This window comes from Paralichthys olivaceus, chromosome 12 (assembly GCF_024713975.1).
Source record: "Paralichthys olivaceus isolate ysfri-2021 chromosome 12, ASM2471397v2, whole genome shotgun sequence".
Taxonomy (NCBI): domain Eukaryota; kingdom Metazoa; phylum Chordata; class Actinopteri; order Pleuronectiformes; family Paralichthyidae; genus Paralichthys; species Paralichthys olivaceus.
The window spans coordinates 7,372,813-7,379,290 of record NC_091104.1 but is presented as its reverse complement, the minus strand read 5'-3'; positions in this window follow the sequence as shown (position 1 = coordinate 7,379,290).

The window sequence follows — 6,478 nt, the reverse complement described above, 5'->3', positions numbered from 1 at the left end:
TATTTCAAGTCTTTATGCTAAGCTAATCTAAGCAAATATCTGCTTGTGGTACATCAGCTTCATATTCACTGTAGAGACGTGAGACTGGGGTCAATCCTGTAATCCAACTGTATTTCATGAAATGTCAAAACTATTTCTGTAAATGTTTAGTGTTCACTCTGCCACATGTCGTGGGCAGATTAAAATCCAGCAAACAACAAACATCAGATGTGAAAAATGTACAGTCGAGCCTCCGCTACTTAAATTCATGTTGCTGAGCTGAACTGTGACGTGTACGTTCGTAGCTGAAAGTTTCCAAAGTCATATTTAATTTTTCCTGAGTCGGCAATACAGCATCTGAACAAGGTTTTTTTTTTAAAAGACGTCTCTGTATGACATAACTCATGAATTTGATACTGCTATGTAATTAAAAAACAACTATATTTCTTACAGTTTGTTTCTTTCACTGTTTTGAACTTATACGTATTTCTACTCATTAATGGAAAATGTCTTAAGTCATATTTTGATGGACAATGATGTTTCTTATATTCAAACAGTATGTGTGTTGAGGTACATAGCCATACAGTCATAACCCACCACCTTAAAGTCTTCATGATTTGTTCTGACTTCTCTCTCTGACTTCGATATATGGTCGTATTTACGCGTTGTAAGAGGCTGTATGTGTGTGTCCATCGTCCTTTCTGTGAAAGGATCTCCCTTCAGGAAAAAATGTTTTTTTTTGTCACCTTGTAGTTTGAAAAAAAATAATGATTTGTTATCATGAAGTCTGGTCCGTGCCTTCCTGGTACTAACGCCCTCAATATCCAATAAAAAGGTACATTTATCTACCAAACATCTGCTGCTTTGTGGTGATTTCACTTTGAAGGTAAAGTTTGTGTTTTTATATGTGCAATGAATAATATGTTTATTTGACCTGCTTTGTTCTAAATATGTCCAGGAAACAGTTTTAAATTAACATACTGTATATTATCATTATTAAAAGTGCTTTTTAGCTTTAGCTTTATTAGTCCACAGGAATGTTCTCAATCATGTTTCAAAAATCTTTCCTAAGTTTCTGCTGCCCTCTGGTGACATCAACTTTCATGTGATTATCATTTTTGGCCTGAAGATGGCACTGTTGTCTATGAAATCTCTTATCCAGCTGTTTATTATTACATTTTTGCATCAGAGACACAAAAGAAAATGTCAGAAAGTACAAAATGAGGCACAAACATTTTAACTTGGTTTCTACGCTGGAAACACTGATGAGATATTTAGTGTTGACAGTAAAAGTATTTAGTATTTTCATTAAAAAACACAGTAACTGTGCATTTTGTGTATTTCGTATGCCCCTGCAACCTGAGGCTGATGTAACAGAAGTCATCATCTGTGCGCCAGCTGCTCTCGTCTTGTCCCTGAGGTTAAGGAAAACCTTCCTCCTCTTCCTCCTCCTCCTCCTGCTCCTCTTCTGTTAAATCTAACGCATAAATCTCAGTGACACTTTTGGCCAGGCACTTGTGAAGTGTTAGATTCAATCCTGTCTGTTCCCCCATCTGACGAATAATCTTAAACGTGTGTCTCATTGTGTCTCAAGCTCAGACTGAAATCATTACCTCTGCCAAGGAGGTTGTGTTTTCATGGTTTTCATTTGGTGCAGATATTATTTAATATGTCCATTTGGGGATTTTGTGAAATGTTTTTGTTGATTTCCCAGAGAATATTTGTGCAATAGCAGATGTGGAGGAAGAAGCTCTGTCCAATTATTGAAGTGTCTTTGACTGATCTGATCTGTCTCTGTCTCCTTCCTATAGCAATAAGTCTTTATATTTAAAGGTCCAGTGTGTAAGATTCAGGGATCTATTTTCTGAAATTGAAAATAAAATAATCTTAATGATGTTTTCACTAGTGTGTTTCATCTAAACTGCACAAATTGTTGTTTTCTTCACCCTAGACCCTTTATATTGAAAGACTTCATACTTAGGTCCTCTCTACAGAGGCCGCCATGTTTTTTACAGTAGCCCAAACTGGGCAAACTAAAACTTTTTGAGTTTTTATGACAACTTAAGTTTACCACAAATTATCTCTGATGTTTGGAAGGGGAGGAATATTCAGCTGCAACATGAAGCTTCACCACTAGAATTAATAATAACCTTTAATAATAAAGGTTTGTATCATGGTTCTTTTATTAAGGTTGTTGAATGGAGCTGTGGAGAGACAGAAACCTGAGGCTGGGGGTCAGAGGTGAACAGAACAGCTGTTTGCAGGTGTTTCCTAAAAACCTCGACTTGATCACTGAAGTCTGGCGCCTGTGATCAACAGCTTCAGGAGTTGTAGCAGCAGTGATATAAGTTAAGGCTTCAGTGAATCAATCTTATACTTTCTTCAACTTTAGTTTCAACGTGACTTTCGCCTTTTGGAGAATAATCGTTTTCTCTGATGTCTGCGAGCCTCAGTGAACCTGCTTCAACACCACAGTAAGTACTCGCCCAGAACTCCCATTAGAATAAAGAGGTTTTTAAGTTTACTTTAGTGTCAGAGTTATGTATTGACGGTAAGGTGATATATTCATGATACATAGCAAACAGCAGCTCCTAGTTATTAATTCGGCGCTTTTTATATTTCTAAATGTTTGCAATTAAAGGTCTAAAAACGGGGGAACGAGTTGTCAAAGTTTGCATCAACTCGACTGAGCAGTTAGCCACAGCTAACGTCGGTGTAGCTGCAGGGGACACTGCACATTTTGAATCAACCGACATGTTCGTAGTTCTCTTGTTATTTCACATAACAAGAGAACTACGTCGTTTGGCTAAAGTCAGCTATGATGGAGAAGCTAATAAAGCTAACTAGCATGTTAACTTTAGCATTTGCGGAACCATGTGGACTTGGTGAAGTGAAGCTACCTGTAATTAAAATTAAATGAATTTACAGTTTAATTTACATCGACAAAAACTTAATAGATTCAATTGTTTTATATTTGAACACGGGGCATAACAAATACTGATTGGATGTATTGAAATAGAAATAATCGAGGTAGAAGTACAAATAAAAAAATAGAAGTACTGTTCTCTTACAATTATATCAAGTACAGAATGTATTATAATCGTGTTGTGCTTTTTCACTGTCTCTGTATATGGACCCTAGTTTTACAGACAGCTGTAGGTCACAGAGACAAAAATAATTTTCCCGATATAAATATTATCATCACAAAACATTTCCATATCAGACAGAATCAGGATCAGCTGCTATTAGAAACCAACACCTTCATTATTATAACTAAAAGCTCAGAAACATCTGCATGTCGTCGTAACGTGGTTTCATTCACGTCCCCAAAACATCTCTCATCGTCAAGTTGCTGATGCTGTGACATCAAACCCACGAGGGTGAGGGCTTCTGGGAAATGGGTGTTCTGTAAATGTTGCTAAATAGATAAACATTGAAGGAACAACAATGTAGAGATAACACAGAAATACTGCACAACGTCAGCCACGACATGTATTTTTACTGTGGAGAGAGCCTCTGCTCCGAGGTTTGTCATTGAGTTATCAGTTACGAATGACGGAGAATCAAAATGTGCTGCATCCAGGCAGAAAACACTGATCACCACAGAGGGACTGAAGAATTTAAGAGAAAACATGGATGCTTTTCTCTCTGCGAGCTCCACCTCCTTCCTCCGACACAGATAACATGTCTCTCCCCTCTCTCTCTCTCTCTCTCTCTCTCTCTCTCTCTCTCTCTCTCTCTCTCTCTCTCTCTCTCTCTCCTCTCCGAGCTCCACAGCTGTACAGGAAATCAGTCATCCACCATCCACTGCTGTCGCCATGGCAACACAGAGGGGGAAATCCATTCTCTCTTTCTGTCACCACCCCCTCCTCCCTCTCCTTTCTTCTGTCTTGTTGAATTAGGTGTAGCTCGCGTCCGACTATTTTCGTGATGTTTTGTTTTTTGCATTCAAACCGGTTCACTGTTAACCTCAATAACACTTCTAATGATCAAATCATAACGACGGCTGAAATGGGGAGGACGTATTTATAATCTGTACATTTCTCTCTTAAAGTTTTCCCCATTTGCATCCTTTCTAATACTTCCATTCAGCTTGTGTGCGATCATTTGAGCCGATTGTTTGAAAGTATTAGGTGACAGTGCGTCTCCGGCAGTGATGACCTCTCCGTAAATCCCATGGGGCATTGGGGCAGGGCAGGCGGGGCGGCTCTGTTCGGCTCGGGCCTGCAGCTGCCTGGAGGGGCCAGATGGTCACAAATCAGAAAGTAAATCCCAGCCCTTCCCCCGCCCGTGGTGATAACCCCACCCCTGCTGCACACACACACACACACACACACACACACGTAAACAATGAGCGTACAACATCATTCGAGCATCCTTCATCCTCCTCGTCATCCTCCTCATCCAGTATCACCATGGTTGTGTGAAAACCCTGTTAAATATGGTCATGATTTGCCCTCAGCTGATGGTTCTCCTAAGTGGTGGAGCACATTTTACAACACGTCGGGCTCATAAAACCCTGAAAACATTGTTGATCTGAATCCAACGCAGCTTCTCCCAGTTCCTGAAAAGCCGCCCTGATTCAAAACAATGCTTTTAATTTCACCAAAGAAAAAAATGACTGTGTTGATAGTGAAAGTCTGAAGTCGCTACATCTGCCCGTGTCCTCTTAGAGGTGGATTAACAGCACTTAATAAATCAGCCTATTAACGGAAAAACAGCTGCACTGACACCACACGGTTCAGAGATGATCCCCAGAGCCGATAATAAAACGCAGTAATCAGATTACAAATAAACAAATCTCTGGATTTATCTCTTCTCCAGTGATGGAGGGAGGGAAGGAGCGCTCTCACTGATGTTCAACAAGGACATAACAGAGCAGCACTGCACCGTAGCAGAGGGCAGTGAAGTAGATAAGCTTTAATTTAAACAATTAACTTACATAAACAATCGCATCACCCCTGTTAAATAACACTAAAATGTTAAGTTATCTCAAACCCAAGAATAAATTGTATTTGTGGATGAATGAATAAGCTAAATAAATAAATGTATCATAAGTCAGTACTTCCCTATGAGTGAGATCTATTTTTAAATTAAATGTCTTTTATTGTTTAATCTTGTTTTATGTTCATCTTCATATTTGGTGACAGAGCATAGATGATGCTATTGTGCACAAAATGTGTTCAGCCGCTCGTCACAGATAATCTTTAATAGTTGCTCTTCTTGCTTGAATGGTTTTGATGCTTTTACCTTCAACTTTAAAACACTTCAAGGTTTTCTACTGGCTGCGAGTCAAGGGACATGGCTGGATCATCGTTTTCACTCCTTTCTTTTCTCCAAACTCTTTCTGTGTGTTTGAGTTCATGGCCATGTTGGAAAATTCCTCTCCGGCCAATTTCCTTGAGACTGGGACTCATATTTTGTTTCAGTGTTTGGTTCCACAAATTCACAGTGTTGTGCATTTTCATTGCATTCATATAGTGTCGTCTATGAACGTCCTCTCCTCTGCTCTCATGCTTCCACTGCCATGTTTCACCAAGAAGTCACTAAAATAAATGTCGTAATCGCTTGAGACATTTTAGATAATTAGCTGAAAGTAAACACATAAAACAGGAAGTAACAAACCTTAACACTTTCCATTCAGAATCAGAATCAGAATTCTTTTATTTGCCAGGTATGTTTGCACATACAGGAAATTGCCTTGGTGTCATTACCAACGCAGACTTGATTTTTTTTTCAAATACTAATAGCAATCTAATTATGAGACTAATAAAAGCATCTACTTTGTAATCCATTCATAAAAACATGACATAAGGTGACAATGAAGTGCACTGGAGCTCATCTGATTAGACTTTAGTTGTGAAAAATGTTGAGAAGCATGGGCACAGTGGACCCAGGAAGGTCTTTCACTGTTATCCTGGTGACAGAGGCTTCCTGTGTTCACCTTCACAGGAACCATGACTCACTAATTCTCCATCCTCCTCCACCTCCTCTCACCGTCTCTCCCTGGATGTGTGCTGTTACTGTAATGCTCAAGGAGAATAACATCTGCATGAATGAAGCTGAGGAAAGTGTGATTCACAGAAAACGAGATGTGCGGATGAGACAGCAGGGCAAAGATGAGCAACGTTCACCGAGTTTACCTGCAGGGGAAGAACACGCGCGCAAGAGAGCAGATGTACAGTATGCTCACTTCAAGACAGACGCATAGAAGTGTGCACGTGCAAAAACAATTCTCTTTATCATGTTGTATTGACGACTGAAAATGTTTAGAAACGATTAAAGCCAGATAATGACTGTTAAAGACGTGTCTCCACCAGATGTGAATGCTGCCATCTAACACAGATGACACCATTTGGATCCAGACTCTGCACATCAGCGTTCGGTGGGTGGAGCCATGGTATCAAGGTCCTGCCACTACACGCTCTCGACCAATTGTAAGTCAGTGACGTTTCGCCTTGTTTTGAGCGGAAACACGAACACTCGAAAATACAACAAT